At 36.7% G+C, this 17,323-nt stretch overlaps 1 protein-coding gene across 3 annotated transcripts in view; it reads left to right on the forward strand.

Annotated features, from left to right (window-relative positions):
* Window positions 1-4,132: 4,132 nt before the first annotated feature.
* ACSL4 (acyl-CoA synthetase long chain family member 4) overlaps window positions 4,133-17,323 on the forward strand; it is a 122,041-nt gene continuing 108,850 nt past the window's right edge. The window contains exon 1 of one of the 3 annotated variants that reach the window (XM_077147066.1): window positions 4,133-4,192. The gene's annotated coding sequence lies outside the window, so the exon portion shown is untranslated. The remainder of the gene's footprint in view (window positions 4,193-17,323) is intronic. The other 2 variants (XM_077147065.1, XM_077147064.1) reach the window with 2 other exon arrangements.

Genomic DNA, 17,323 nt, shown 5'->3' on the forward strand with positions numbered 1-17,323 from the left:
GACTGGTTCTAGATCATAATCTCAAGGAATTAAGCCCTTGGCTTTAAAGAAAGTCATTCAATAAGTAGGAGAATCTGGAGGAAAACTGGTGTAGTGTAATGGAAGGATGTGAGTTCTTGTTCTGGCTTCATTTTTTCTCATCTGTAAAATGAGACTGAACTTGGTAATTAACAACCACCATTTTCTATTCACTTGCCATAAGGCATTTTATGAACACAATTTCATTTAATCCTCCCTCAGAAGAGCCCAATGAAGGAAGTACCATTACTATCCCCAATTTACAGAAGAGGCGGCTGAGGCTCAGAAAGAGATTATATAACTTGGTTTAGGGTTGTCTAACGCAAAGCCCATCTACATGGTTTCCATACTGTCACTCTGCTTCTAAGTGGTCTCCCAGCTTTAATAGTCCATGAGTCTGAATTGGTTGTCATTTTTTTTACTTGTCTTTTAGAGTGGGAGATAACTGAATATTTTGCATATGAAAAGGACAGAGTAATAAAGAGAGATTTAAGGTGAGTTGTGGTGTTGATGGCCTAGTCACTAGTGAACATGGACAAAAATGTACCAAAGATAACATTCTTGCAGATGTGACACAACCACAGCCCATTTCACTTGCCTCGGGCCTTACGGATAATGTGAATATTTTGTTCTTTTTCTTTCCTTTTTGGGATGGTTGCTAAAGAAAATTGCAAGGATAACTATGGAGGATTTTACCTAGAGGGAATAGGAGTCAGCTTTAAAAAAGGCAAAGAATGAGTTTAGTGAGAGAAAGTGAAATCAAGTTCCATTAAAATCCTGCTGGGATTTTATCGATTAATTTGGGAAGTACTGAACCTCTTTATGATACTGTGTCTCATCTAGAAGCATTATGTCTTTTCATTTGTTTTGGTCTTTCAATTAATTTAAAAACCTGTAAAATGTGCTGGAGTTAAAAGTAGTGGTTATGTGAAAGATGAAAGAATTGTTTCTTTAAAAATAACATTTACTTCTAACAACCATGCCTTTGACCATTTTTTTGAAAGGAGGGACTTAGGTTATTATTTATGTTCTTCGTGAGATCATTTTCTGCCTAGGTTTCTGATTTTACCAGTAGTTGAAAAACCTTCAAAGACACACCACTGAAGACAGTATTTGGATAGTTATGGGGTCTACAAAGAATAAGGTTTTGTTAATGACAAAACCTAATATAACTTGTCTATAAAATATTATTAAAAAGTCCTGCTGCTTGTAGTTGGACCACAGGAGGAAATTATTATTGTACAAACCTCTGAAGTATGTTTAACACGTAAAAGCTTGCTATCCAGTCACTGAAGACCAGTTGTTTTCGTCCTTCCATAAATAACTAATGCCAAGAGCAACTTGGCTATCCATTTCAGCTTCTTGTTACAGGAGAGCAAAATGGGCTGGGCCTAAATATCAGTGCCTGCTAACAGAGCTCTCCTGTTCTATTCTATCTAGCTTTGAACAGTTTAATTTTCAGGCTTTCAGTACATTTTTCAGTTGTACTTTGAAACTGTTAATCACATTGTATATTTCCTCTTTTCCATTGCCATGGGTTAATATATTCAGTTTCTAACTCGACTGGTAATTCTGGGTAGGATTTAGAGAGGGAGCCTGACATAGTAGCAATCGCTCTGGTCTAAGAAGTCCCAAGACTTGTGCTAGGAAATCCAGGCTCTACTGCTATTTAGTTATGACTAGATACGCCATTTAACCTGTGTCTGTTTCTTCATCTGTAAAACACGGATAGTAACCTCTTGTCTTCCTAACTAGTAAACAATGATGCAAATGTTCTTTCTAAAATGTCAAACAGCTGGCTTGGAGAATATTTTGCTCCTGGGTAGTTGTTTCAGAGGGTTTCTGATGACAAGAAATTAAGCTGAGTTTGTTTTGACCTTGAAAAAGGAAAAAAAGAAGCAGGAGATACTGTGGACACACTTTATTTTCCTTTTGGAGATGTAGCTCTTCTTTCCTCTTCATGCTGGGTATGGCTAAATGTGGAGGAAAAAGTGAGATAAAGTAGTTGATAAAGGTAGCTAGAACTGCATGCATTAATTAACAGATTAAGTGATAAAGATCCTAAAAATTCAAGTGGTTTCTTGGTCTGATGAAATATATGTGTGTGTATACATACATACATACAAAAAAAAACCCTGATAGTTTCTTCAGACTCCGGTGATTTATTTCCTTTTTACCTGGTAAAGTTGGAGGAACTTCAGTAAGCCGCGGACTCCCTGTTCAGAGGAAGTTAGCTAATTGAAAAGGTCTGGGCTAAGAGACTGATAGTAAAGGAAACTGACAAAAGCACACTTAAATGACAAGTTCTTTTTTCATTTTGGTTCAATAGATTGATCTATGTGCTGCACGGGGTCTGTTTTGTGTCTGTGTTTTTAATTCCACAAAAAGACACTAAGTTTGTTTAGGGCACAGATAGATCATCTCTTCGATTTATTTTACATTATCCTACTGCAGACGACAGTGCTCCATACACTGAAGGTACCCAGTGCGTTATAGCTGACAAAATGATTACTTATTTCTGGTATTACAACAAGACCTCATAAAATAAATATGACAATTAAACTTCTTCTTTGAAGTTCTGAACTTTCTAGGTCAACCCTGAAAAAGGAAGTTACATGACTTCCATAGCAACATTTACAGGCATTATTTAAAAGTGGGTGGGCCCTGTTGGAAATTGGATGAGTAATCCAATTTCAGGGTAGAAACACACAAAAGTTTAGTTCTGTGCTTCTCAAATTGTGGGTCTCCAATCCTCTGTAGTGTCACTTGAGATGCTTATTAAAAATTCAAATTTCTCAGCCGTACGCAGATCCAAATCAAAATATCTGGGGGTTCTGGCTGTAGCAACTCACATTTTAACAAGCACCCCAGATGATTCTGACATCTATTAAAGTTTGACTACTCTGGTCTCTAATCCGAGGCAGTGATATATGTTGTTTTACGTCTGGTAACTCTATGGGAAAATAGAAAATAGTAAGTTATGAAATAAAGCAATAATAGAAAAATTTCTAAGGAAATTGAGAGGAATCTGTGGTAAAGTGAAGTGAAATGTCCATTACTAGCAGAAAGAGAAAGCTAGTCCACCAGTATGCATCAGGGAACCGGAAGAGTATACTATTAGAGCTTTATTTCTTTTGGTGAAATATTCTTGGCAATTTGTAGGGACTGATTTGCAATTATGGTCTGTCCCTTTTGAAGTCTTGAGACTATTCCACTGGAATTTTATTTTTAAGAGAGCAATTTCGTGAATCTCTTGGGAACGGTGTTTGGAAGACTGGCCCTTAAGCAGCGATCAGAGGCTACGAAGATGTCATAGTGCTGCTGTGACTTTTCCTTATAAATTGCTGGCTCTTTTGCCATTCCGCCACCGTGAAAATAGGGGGCAAAAGATGAAAATCATGCATTGTAATTTTAATTAGTGGGAGGGAGCGCGGGGCGGGGGGCGGGGGTGGGGTCTTAGTGCAATGAGAGGAAAGAGAAATGGAAGAGAAGCATTAACTCAAGTCTTCCAGGAGCAGAATGCCTTCAAGCTAAAGAAAGTTAAGATCTCTCTCTAAAGGAAGCACAGTGTAATTCACAGATGAATATCTCTAAAGGGCAGCTGGAAGATGACCTGAGGGTAACTTTTATCCAGGGGTGGAGTCCAGAGAACCAAGCGCAGGTGCGGGCTTGGGCCCGTTTTTCACCTCGCTGAAATTAGGCATCAGGACCTTCCGAAAAACAACCTTAATAATGCTGCAAGCAAGACCAGCAGGATCAACAAGCCAAGGCGAACCCGCGGGTAGCCGTTACCCGACTCAGCTCCACCGCAACGCCCCTCCCTTCCCGCTAGAAGCCCTCTAGGCCCCATATTCTCCGGTGACGTAGTCAGCCGAGCGGGGGCCGGCGCGTGGGTGGGCCCAGCCCTAGGCCGCCCGCGATTCGGCGGGCTCAGCCACACCACTGCGCGTGCCCGCTCCGCCCGCCCCTCGGGCGCGTCTTTTCCGGGCTCGCGCCGTGCCGCGCCCCGCCCCCGTCGGTCCTCCGGGTGCGCGCGCGCTGCTGCGGTTTTTTCTTTGGCCTTCGCTGTTCTCTCCTCCTAGTCCTAGCGCTAGCGGGCACGCGGTTCCTTTTCGTTAGGTTCCCGAGTGCAAGGCGCCGGCCGGCTGGGAAGCTGTGGTGGGCAGTGCCTGTGGTGAGTAAACCCCTGCCGGTAAGGCTGCGACCCTGGTTTCACCCCTGCGTTGTCGATTTTACCTGAGGACTGAGGAGGTTGAGTGGGGATGCCGGTTCCCGTAATCGACGAGCTTTCTTTTTAAACCAGGGCGATTTACCCTCCCTCCTCACCCGGGGCGGGAAAGAGTCCCGAGGTCACCTCGACTCCCCAACTGGAGTCGGGGGACCTTGAGAAGCCGGCCTGCCTCTTCCTGATCCTCACCTCCGCCCAAGAACCAGAAGTCATCTTCCTCATCGGGGTACTCTGCTTAGCCTCCACCCTTTCGAGAGGAGCACGTCAAGTGCTTGCTAGACCTCCAAACGACCTTTCGGACGCCCCTAGACCTCAACTCCATTTTGTCCCCTCCCAGTCGCTCCATATCCGAGGGCTAGGGGGTCCCTCTGGCCCTAGAAGCATCGCCCTGTCGAATTTGAGGGATGCTCTGGCTCCCGGTCGCGTTTTAGCTTCCGTACCATCAGGTATGTTAGAAAACGGTTAGATTCTAGCAGAAGCATGGTCTTAATTTTTCCTGTTCTTTCTGTGTGCATCTCTGCCTTCAGTGGGTGCTATATATTTAGTATTAGCTTTATTCACTTCCTCTTCCTCTCATTTGAGTGCCGGACAGAACTGTGGCTGATGTCTTTAGCACATAGAAAAATCTAGGAGAATATGATTCATTGCCTAATCCATCAAGGGGTTGCATATTTTAACTAAGACGTCATTTCTCCTCTTCACTCCAGCATCGCCTCCTTCAAAGGCATTTTTTTTCAATCTCTTGAAATTAATTTGTCCTGTTCACTCTTTTCACCTTAAAAAGAAATCAACCATCGTTCTAAGAAACGACGGTGGGATGTAGAATAAGGGTTTGTAAGAGTGAAATGGCATTTAAATGAATCCTTTTGAAAAAGTAAGCTGTTTGTTTTATTGGTTAAATCAACACCTCCGTTTCCTCATATACAGAAATGAGATGAGGATGTTGGACCAGAGCACAACTGAGGTTCGTTCTAGTATTTAGATTTTAGGATCTCTGAATTCGTGCTTAGTAACACGTTGCTGCGTAATGGATATTTAACATGATAAAAAAGCCCGATTTCCAGGTAGTTGCTTGTCACTTGAAGTTTTAACTGTTCTTGATACAAGTGGCTGCAAGTGGAGAAGAAACCGATTCAAATAAATTACCATCAATGAGCATATCAACTAAAGATTTTAATAGAGTAATGGCTCTTCGTTAAATTGTAAAATAGCTCATTTTATCAACTGAAGCTGCTAAAGTGTAAGATATGTAAGACTCCTGTTAGAATTAACCCTTCCTGCCATTTAGATGGGGGATGAAACATTAAAACATCAGTATGCTTGCACCATAGAATAAAGAACCTTTTGGGCCTGATAGGAGAAATAATTTGACACCTAAAAAATCCGTGGAAGGTATAATGCAGCAATTAAAAGTTTATTTTTGAAAAAAAATTTCTATTTTGCAAACCACAAGTGATTCAGATTAAGGTTTTTGTTTGTTTATTTTTGATAGGGAGGGTGAGTGGATAAAGGAGACCCTCGGCCCAATTCAGTGAGAAACTAATTGGGACTCCAGAGAGGCTCAGGTACCAGTCCTATCTCTCTAACTAGTTGTATAACCTTGAACAAGTCATTTTACCTCTCAGTTTTAGTATATATAAGTCTTGATGGTTGGGTAGAATGATCTATAGGCTCCCCACCTCCCAATTCAAATTCTGTATTCTTGACTGATTTTATATATACATATACATATGCATGTGCATATATGTATGTATACACATATACATACTTTTTAAGGCTGTGTTATAAATCCTTAGTTATGCAAGGTGTTTATACAGTTTTCCTGAAAGATCTGCATAGACTAGTTCCAACCAAAGTATATGTAATCCTTGGAAGACTGTAAATCAAGAAGCATTTTACATAAGTAAGATATTGATGTAGTGTTAACTATTGCTTGGAAGCAAAGCGAAATGGTTTTAATGTTTATGGCTTTTAGAAATTTATAAGAAAATGTGTGTGTTCTGCCTTATATAACTGTAATGACTAGGTACATTAAAAGAATATGCACACATCTCATTCATCCATTGATTCATTCAACTTCTTCCTCCATCTATTGTTTATTTTGTACCAGGGTCTTGAGAGATGAAGATTAGGAAGACAAGACTATCCCTACTCTACGAGTTTATGGTCTGGAATGGTGGTGGTGGTAGTTGTGGTAGGGTTGTGGAGAGACAAATTATATACTATTTATTTTTATATAAAAAAACAATAATAGCAGTCAAATCAGGGATATAAACAAAATCCTGGGGAGGGTAAGGCTCCATAGGGGAGAGGCAGATGATTTTGTTAATTGTAGACTGTAGATTTTCTTTTTGGTAATCCTTCCTGCTACCCCCCCCCCCCCCCATTTTCAGTTGCTGAGCCATTAGCAAAAATAAAAGCTTTATTTTTCTATTTCTACCATTGGCTAGTTTTGTATATACTTTTTCCCTTTCTTTATTGTTTTGTTTTATTTTGAGATAACTACAGATTATAGTTTCCCCCAGTGGTAGCATCTTGTATAACTATAGTACAATACCACAACAAGGAGATTGAAATTGATACGCTACATCCACCTTGTTCAGATATTACCGGTTTGCATACACTCATTAGCATGTGTGTATTTAGTTTTGTGCAGTTTTATCACGTGTTGATTCGTGAGACCGCTGCCATAGTCAGGGTACTGAACAGCTCCATCACCACAGGTTCCCTTGTTTTTGTCCTTTCATAGCCACATCGATCACCTTCCTTCTGTGATCCCTGGCATCCATCCTCCATCTCTGTAATTTGTAATTTCAAGAATGCTTTATAAATAGTATCATACAGTATATAACCTTTTGATATTGGCTTTTTTTCGCTAAGCATAATTCTCTGGAAATTTATTGACATTGCTTATATCTTAATAGTTTTTCCTTTTTATTGCTGAGTGGTATTCCATAGTATGGATGTAGCACAGTTTGCTTGACCATTCACCTGTTGAAGGACATCTGGGCTGTTTCCAATTTTTGGCTATTCCAAATAAAGTTGCTGTGAACAGTGATGTGAAGGTCTTGTGTGAACTTGTTTTCACTTCTCTGGGATAAATGCCCAGAAGTGCAGTTCCTAGGTTATATGGTAGTTACATGTTTAATTTTGTAAGGAACTGCTAGACTTTTCCAGAATGACTGTACCATTTTACATTCCCACCAGCAATATAAAAGTAAACCAGTTTCTTTGCATCCTTGTCAGCATTTGGTGTTGTCAATTTTGTTTATTTTAGTTTTTCTGATTGTTCTGCAGTGTAGTTTTATTTTGCATTTTCCTTATAGCTGATGATGTTGAACATTTTTTGTGCTTATATGTATGTATATGTGCTTATATACCTTCCGTAAATCTTCTTTGGTGAAATGTCCATTCATATCTTTTGCCCATCTTCTAATTGGTCTGTTGGCTTTTTTTGCTGTTGCGTTTTGAGGGGTCTTTATATATTCTACGTGCTAGTTCTTTGCCTGATGTGTAGTTTGCAAGCATTTTCTCTTAGTCTGTAGCTTGTCTTTTCATCCTCTTCATGGGACCTTTTACAGAGCAAAAGGTTTTAATTTTCTTTTATGGGCTGTGCTTTTGATGTTAAGATGTCTTATATACTTTTGTCAATTATTTTTCTTCCCTTATATTTTGTATAACTCCCAATATTTCTGTATGCAGTGTGAACATCCCTAACGGAAGCATTTTCTTTTTCGACAATCCTGGACTTCAAATATATTCTGCGAGCAAGTAGCCTTGATGGCTTAGAGTGAGAATGCATACTTACATGTGTTCTAACTACATTAAAATGGCTGCTACCCTTGTGTGCCTTTAACATGTTAAGTTGATCTTACCAGTCTGTCAAGATGAAACATTAAAGTTAGTATTTTTAAATTAAATATGCACACTGTGCCAAGGAAGATTTTTGTTTCACTTTCTAAATTAAAAATATTTTGGCAAAGCTGTATAGTTTTTTTTTTTTACAATCAAGGTTTATGGTAGTAATCAGAGGTCCAAATGTGTGTTCTCACTTAAGTATTCTTTGAAGTCTCCTTATGCATTTTGAGTAGTGATGTTATGAATCATGACCATGTATTTAGTGGGATTTTTACTACTCATATTTAATTGTCAGAATAATGGATGGAAGATTGTTCAATTTATTCAGATGGCCTATTTCCCTTTTTTACTAACTATTTAATATTCACTTTAACCATCTTTTAAAGTAAACATTATCTTTAAAGTGATTTACAATCTTGTATTTTTGAAAAGCCTATGTGTTCATCATGAGAAGAACTTACAGAAAAAGGTTAGTGATTAATTTTGAAAGTATTCACATCTATAAGGTGGCACTGAAATTATTTCTGGTTCCTTTGGTGTCATTGTATTTTGTCAAATAAGTGTACGGAATAATGGAGTGCTGTTTGGAAAAGATCAATCATTTGTATAAGGCAGGGAGGAGCAGGGGTTAGCAAAATACTCCTGTGGGTCAAATCCCACCCACCACTTCTTTTTGTAAGTAAAGTTTTATTGGAACACAGCTACACTCATTCTTTTATGTGTTTTCTATGGCCGTTTTCACATTACAGTGTCAGAGTTGAGTAATTGCAATAGATACCTTATGGCCTACAAAGCCTATTTATTATTTGGCCCTTTACAGAAAAAGAAGTGTGCTGACACCCGAGGTAAGGCAGCCTGATATATGATTGAATTTCTATGTTAAAAAGGAAATTTAATAAACTTTACCTTGACTTTTACTGCCTTTTCATGACCTTTCCATGGGAAATTGGATTGTGGAAAAGTAAATGCATCTTCTTTCCTAAGTCATTCATTCAGCAATATCTACAGGACACCTTGTACTCGAGGGGCAGTATTAAGGACTGGATGGAGAGTTAGAAAGTTTGACTTTTTTTGTTGTGAAGTATCGATTATTTCAATATGAATATAAATTTACAGTTGTGGCACTGAGATTCAGAAAGAGGCCTTTGCCATTGTGATGACTGCTCTTTGGCAATCCCATTGTGAGTCAGAGTGGTAAGAAGAGAACCAGGTATGACAGTGTCATTGCTTCTGCTCCTGGGACTGCTGTGCAATCTTTACATTTATAGTAGGACAGAAGGTACCCCTTTCTAAAGTTAAAAGCCTTTGGAAGCAGGAGTGGTATGGTATGATCTTATCAAGTTGAACTTAGACTGTTGTTTTATTAGTTTGTTTGTACATATTCTTTTTTTTATAAGTTAGAGATTGACATGTCTTTTAAATGCCCTAAGTGAGATGCTTAAAATGGAAATTGAGTTAGGATATTTGGCTATTCTTTTGGAAAGAACTGGATCTCCACATGATATCATACACAAAAATAAATTATGAATGTATTTTAAAAAATTAAGTATATATTTTTAAAAACAGAAAAACATAAAGCCCCGTAATAAATTTATGTGATATAATAAGTGACAGAACGGGGGGAAATAGCATCCACATATGCAGTAGAAACTTTAATTGACTTCTGCTTAACTCACTCAGATGATTAAATAATATTCTTCTTTTCCTTTGCAAAATACATTAAACATTTGCTATTAGTAGGTTGTTCTCTGATATCCCAATATCTTTGCATACCTACCAGCAGAGGTGATGTTTTTATTACTAAACCTGTATATGCTGGTTGTATTCGTTTTTATAAATCATTTATTTTAATATTTTGTAATATGATGAAATGTAAATGGGGGAAGCGAAGTCCTTCTCTACTGAAAATTAACATGAAATGATACGATGTCTTGGATTTGCTTCAAAACAATACGAGGAAGGTAGAGTTGGGGAGCAGGCAGGGATATCATAAAAACAAAATTTAGCATATATTGGTCATTGTTGAAGCTAGATATAGGTACATTAGGTTCACTATAACAAAATGAGTGAGTGGAAAGAGTTGGTGAAAGTAAGTTGCTTAAAAATTGGCTGTACAATTAGCTTGAGTAAGAGTTTTGTGTAAAAGAAATATAAAATCAGGAAGTGTTCTGCACTCAAATTGCTTTGCAAGTTTCTTTTAAGTTCTGTTCCACTATGAAGTTCTACCCTAAGAATTCTAAACTGGAATTTAAACTTTAAATTAAAAATTTAAATTTAAACTAATTTCTTTATAATCAGTGGTGTTGGAGTCAAAGAAAAAGATCACGGCCTTGTATCAAAAGATTAGTGAATGATTGTACGTTAAAGAATTGAAGATAAAATATGTAAGCTATGCACACATTATTTTATGATAGCTCACCTTATGACCTTTTCAATTAACCAGCCAACTGTTTCAAATTTCATTAGATCGAAGAGCTTCTATTATATAACAAAGTGCTAATAATCCATAACTGTGCAAAGAGCTCCTGCAAATTAATAAGAAAAGGCACAAGTTAGGAAAAGTAGCAAAGAGTTATGAATTGGCATTTCCCAGAAAAAGAAATACAGTTGATTAATAAACGCAAAAAGATGCCCAACTTCACTCAAGTAATCAGGCAAATGCAAACCATTTCTCACCCAATATAGGGCAAAAATTAAGTATTTATAATAGCCACTGTTAGCAAAGAAATGGACACTCTCATATGCTGTGAATAAGAGTGTAAATTGGTACAGACCTTTGATAGAGAATATCAAAATCCATTCATTTTTAAATGTGTTTGTCTTTTGACCCAGCAAGTCTATTAGGAAAGTAGTCTAGGGAAATATCCGCGCATGTATATAAAGATATATACACGGTTTCACTGCAGCATTGTTCATAAGAGTGGAAACTTGGCAGCAGTCCAAATGTCCGTCAGTAGGGGAGCCATTTAAATAATAGGCCATACTCAAAAATACCATGAAACTATTAAAGAAAAAAAAAACTCAAAGAGATTTGTATATATTAGCATAGGATTTCCAAAGTACGTTAAGTGGAGAGGGGTAGAGTTGGGAATCAGAACAATATGTGTATCATAATTCCACTTAACTAAAAAAAAATATTTAAAAACAAACCTTATTGTGTTTATAGATAATACAAAAAGGTCTAATTGATACATACCAAGAGTAGAGAAAAGGGAGTGGTGTTACAGAAAGGGAGTGGTGGGATGCTTTTACATTTTACCCTATATAATTCTATAATATACTTAAAAAATTATAATTACTATTCTCATAGTAACTATGCAGAGTAATAAAACATTTTGCACACTGGAAGCTACTTAACAATACTTTGCTATGCATTATACAGTGGTGTTGTGCTAGAAATCCAGTGCCTTGTGCTTAGTGAGCACTCAGGTTTTTTTTTTTTAATATCTTTACCCCCTTTGCTTTAGTACTGTTTGTATTTTTTACACTGAAAATATAGGTATAATCCCATAATCCCATATCTAGAGAGATTAATTGTCCACCTTTTGATATATATTTTTGTGCACTTCTTCATGTATACATGTATGCACACATAAATGTATCTTCTTCAAAAATGGGATCTTACTGTACATGCCGATTTATAACTTGCTTTCTTTAGCTTAACACTATATTGTAGGCATATTTCCTAGTCCATAACCCTAAATAAATGAAGAGGACAACTGGTGGGAAAAGAACAACACTGTGCTATGTAAATACAATGTTCTAGTTAAGATAACTGGTTTCTAGGACAAACTATAATCTTAGAAGAAAAAAAGAAGTCATGATCACCAAAAGTAAAAAGGAATTTTGAAAAATTCACCAAGGCATTTTTAAGTTCTCAATGCTGAACCAGTTCACTTCGGTTTTGAATTTAACTATGAGCACATTATTCAAATTATAGTTACTAGTGATGTTATATAAGTGCAATGCATTAAAATGTCATTAGGAATCTTTTGGTAGGAGTTTAGTTGTAACCTTTTCTTTTCTTTTTTTTTTTGAGTTCATGGTCTGGGAATTGAACCCGGGTCTCCGGCATGGAAGATGAGCATTCTACCACTGAACCACCCAGGAGTTTAATTTTAATGAAAATTTAAAAACTGAACCTGAGCAGATATTTTTGTTCAAAGAAAAACCAATTGCTCTGACAGTTTTTGGTAAAGGTTTGGGTGTGGTTGCATTATTTTAAAACTTAGAAATATAAAGAAACTGTGGGTATCTGTAGCAACAAAAATCTTGGTCTTTATTAGTTTACAGTATATGCAGTTGAATATTCTGAGGACTGTATTGGAGGTCCAAGTTTGATTTAGGCAATATGTATTCTGCTTTCTCACATCACTAGAAGCATTTATTAAACAGTCCCACTGAAACCTCATTATAACCTCCTCCTGATGTATGCCATGGGACTTAAAAGGCAAAAGTACCTTACTTTGTGCTGAAGACTGATACCTAAATCATTTTCCCTGAATCCAGTAGAGTTTTAGGAAAAAGATTCGACCTTGAAGACAGTGGTTTTAATGTGAGCCCAGTATAGCTGTCCATTTTTTTGTTATGGTAATTGAAACAGAGTCTCTGTCTTCCAAGGCTGTGCATCTTGGCCTTATTGGAGTTGGTTTCACAGCACTAGAATTTCTTTCTCATAGGTGCTGCCAAGTTAACAGATTTTATGGGTGAAAGAAAGGATAGATGTTCCCCATTTCTCACTTGATTAATGAGAGGGGCATGAGAGATTAGAATATTAGAAGAGTGTTGAAAATGTTAATGATGGATTCTAGTGATTATTAAAAGGCTAATGAAGTTGGAAGGCATGGCTAAAGACCTGTCTTCTCTTAGATATTCTGTTTGTTAACTTTAATGTATGCTTAAATTATCTTAATATTATAGAAAAGAAGCAATAGAATTTTGAAAGACCACTCCCCTAGGAGTATCTGAGTCATCCAAAAAAACTTGGGGAAATGGTCAGAGCTGGTACTGATGAGATGGCCATCAGTCATCTGTTGTGTTCAGAATATATTAGTCATTGCTGCTTCTCAAATGAACTGAAAGCTAAAAGGTTCCCTTGGACAGGCAGCAGGAACTTACTTTAAGGTAAATGAACATAAAATTCAGTTGTGGCTTTGAAAAGAAAAGAAGAGGAGAGAGAATGGGCACTAATATAACATGGGATGAAGCCAAGTAAAAGATGCTATGTTCCACATGACCATAGAAGATACTAGGTTAAGGAAGTAGCTTAAAAGAAACATTTAAAAATCCTAACTTTACTGAAGGATAGAACTTAGAACTGGGCAGAAGTAGCCATAACAATTGCCAGATGAATATGTTTCAGACAAAAGAGAGAAATTCCTACACCTGGAACCACAGAAACCCTCAGATTTTGTCAAAGGTCAATTGCAAGGATAACCTAGGATGTTTTAAAGTCTTTGGAAGAGTATTTGGGGTTCAGAAAGTATCAGGAACCAAGGCAAGACCCAGAAGGTTTTGGAAGACAGTGAGTCCCCACAGACAATTCCTCTGTGCCCAGGTATTGATTCCTTACAACAGTAAGTTAGAATTTTTGTGAAGCAAGTAGTTTCTTTATCTTGGAAACTAGAAAAGTCAGGGTTCAGAACCACTGAGGGGGAGAGCTCTATGTTCCTATCATTATAGCAACCTGCAGATGGGAAGCCATGTAATGTTTTTTTCCCTGAATAGAAAGAAACGATAGCATTAGCGTATTCATTCAAATATAGTTACATGTTACACATTTTTTAAGCAAAATGACTGAATTCCTAAGGCCATTACATAACTCGATTTTTCCCCTAGAATTTGGTGGACTGCTTTACTTAGATTTTGTTCTTAACGTCAAGTATAAGTCCAGAATTTTCATATGTTAGGAGGTTTATTTATATATTTGTTTACATTAATTTTAGCATTCCCCAATCACCAAGAGAATAAACATTATAAAGTTTGTGGGGGAGTAGTTTTCTTAAGGAAGTATCCCCCAAATAATGCGCAAGTGGTATCCCTTAAAGTATAGACTGTTATAGATGAAACAACTGTAAAATGAAGACCTTCATGGAGAATGCTGCCACCTGCTGCATGCCCTGCTCCTTTTTTACTTCTGTGTTGAGATGGAATTCCACAACATCACTTTTACAGCTCAGTCAAATCTTTGCAATCATTTTGGGACTGGGTGAATCGAACTGAATGAGAATTGATTTTCAACCCTGGGAGTATAAAATATTCGGTGGGGTTAGAAAGACACTTGCATCATCTCTGGTAGCAATCTTGAAACCTAGGTCAGTGGGGTCATCCTTGATCTGCTGTAAGCAGAAATGCCATCTGTACAAAAGTGGCACCGCTGACCCCTTTGGGAGGAGGACATTCCAGTGTTTGATAGCTCCCCCACTCCTGTCTCATATCTGAAGTACCCTGCATTTATTTATTGTCTGGTTACATGAAATGTTTGTGGAGTGCTTGGCCTGATTGCAATGATAACATCCAGTAAAATGGAAGATTTGTTCCTAACTCATTTCGGAATGCTGATCTTTTTCACACACACAAAAAAACAAAAAGCCCTTCCTTTTTTTGTTTTAACCTCATAGGGAAAAATTCTTGCTTTTAATCTTGTTTCTAATTGTCCTCAATTGAAAAAGACTGTTGACTGCTCTCCCCCATCCTTGATTGAGGGATCCCCTTGCAGACAGGAAGAGGGGGTGAATGATAGACTAGGACATTAGCAAAGATGAGAAAGTAGCAATTTAATTCATGGTGAATAGCCAGAGTGTACCTTGAGTTTTGAAAACTGGGAACCTTAAATACAGTCTGTATATAAAATACATTTTAAAAACAAGTTGTACATCAAGGGATTGAGAGAAACTTCTCGACCAAAAGGGGGAAGAGTAAAATGAGACAAAGTGTCAGTGGCTGAGAGATTCCAAACAGAGTCGAGAGGTTATCCTGGAGGTTATTCTTACGCATTAAGTAGATATCACCTTGTTGTTCAAGATGCAGTGAAGAGGCTGGAGGGAACTGCCTGAAAATGTAGTGCTGTGTTCCAGTAGCCATGTTTCTTGATGATGATTGAACAATGATGTAGCTTTCACAAAATGAGACTCTGTGAATGTGAAAACCTTATGTCTGATGCTCCCTTTAGCTACTATATCAACAGAAGAGTAGAACATATGGAATAAAAATAAATAATAGGGGGAACAAATGTTAAAATAAATTCAGTTTGAAATAGTGGTAAATGGAAGCGAGGGGTAAGGGATATGGTATGTATAGTCTTTTTTCCCTCTATTGTCATTTTATTTCTTTTTCTGTTGTCTTTTTATTTCTTTTTCTAAATCGATGCAAATGTACTAAGAAATGATGAGTATGCAACTATGTGATGATATTAAGAATTACTGATTGTATATGTAGAATGGAATGATATCTAAATGTTTTGTTTGTTAATTTTTTTTAATTAATAAAAAAAGTTAAAAAAAGTAAATAGAAAGAAATACAGCAAAACATTAATAGTGGAAAAAAAAAACAAAAACAAGTTGTAGCCCATGGAATTCCTTAAACCTAAGTAGTGTATTGGGAAGCTCTATAGTATTTAAATTGATAATGTCAAAGTCTCAGGAAAAATATCTGCAAATTTGAGTGAAAATGCTATTTCTTTTTCAAAGGTGAGATTATTGTTATGTAATACTTAAACGTAAATGTAATGTCTTGAATGTTTTGTAAGGTGAAACGACTATTTTTGTTGAAAGAATGCTTTTTCAACCTAGATTGATTTCTCTAATTTTGTATGATTCCTGTCTAATATAACACTAAGATCATTTTATTTGTTCATTATTTTTTAGATGTTGTAACATTCTGTATGAAATCATGGGAAACTATTTCTTCTACATGGGAGGAATAAGCAGGAATTTGTTTAGGATGAAAATGGTTTCCTAGATTTGCTGACTCTGCATTTGACCTCTTCCTCTTATATTAAAGAAAATCAATGAAATTTCATAGTTGCACAGGTACTTAAAGTTGCATAAAGTTGTTCTATGGAATGCTACTCTAAACTGTTATAATTCATGTTGAGTTTTGTAACTGACCAAGTCTGGGACCATGTCCTGCTATTGCTAGATCTCTTTTTTTTTTCTCTTGTTTTTCCTGACACTGTGCCATTGCTACTGAAAGATCAGAACGTTGTCTGAGCTTGGCACCAGGCTCTGAACTTCAGTGCTTTTCCCTTCTACTTCCAGGCATAGCAGTCCTAGAAACCATAAGATGGGGGTGTTCAAACCATTTTGATAATATCTTGTCTTGTTATTCTTAAAATGTCCTTTCTTACCATTCCTTTCTGATGGTTTTGTGACAGTATCTTACAGGTCAGGTTTTTTTTGAAGAATAAGACAGTTTTCAAAACTGTTCTCTGTGTTGACCTTAGTTTTGAAGAGGAGTAATCACAGATTGCCTCATATATGAAAAAGCAAACCATCTTCTTATCTCTTACTATTGTTCAACTTGATTTCAGACACTTTAAGGAGGATTCAGTTATGACCTGGTTTAAAGATGATATATTTTCAATTAATATTTGCAGAAATAACTGCAAAGGGATGTTTTAAAGGCAAATTATATTGCAGATATAGAAGCTAAATGCATCAGAGAAAAATACCTACTAGTATGAAATATCAACATGATTGGAATTGCAGCATTTTTATTAGCTAGCAATTGGATGAAGTACATAGCTCCCCTTCTTTAAATAGTATTTCATCAAGATGAGAAAAAGACTCCTGCTCTGCTTGGATTTTTTTTTAGTCCTCTAGAGTTTCTCTTTGACTTAGTTCTTGGATCCCATTCTATGCAAAGGTACTTTCTATTGAGGAATTTTAAATAACTTTATATTGAGGAATTTTAAATAACTTAAATAGTGAAACCTCCATTGAGTGTATTGTACAGTGTATTGTACAATGGAACTAACATATTCCAAAGGTTACACTCTCTGGTAGTATTCTAACTAGAGGGTAGCTGGCTAGGTTACACTATAGATGAAATTGTTCAAGACATTTTATTTTTCTGTTTGTGCTTTTTGGATTTGTGTTTTTATTTTTCTCTTTCAGAATTTCACTTTAATCCTTTGGCTCTGCATACTTTTTCTTACCCCAATCAATTTCTCTCCATAATTTGAAGGAAGTTTTTGTTTTTTAAAAAATCCATTTTTAG

This window comes from Tamandua tetradactyla, chromosome X, assembly GCF_023851605.1.
Source record: "Tamandua tetradactyla isolate mTamTet1 chromosome X, mTamTet1.pri, whole genome shotgun sequence".
NCBI lineage: Eukaryota > Metazoa > Chordata > Mammalia > Pilosa > Myrmecophagidae > Tamandua > Tamandua tetradactyla.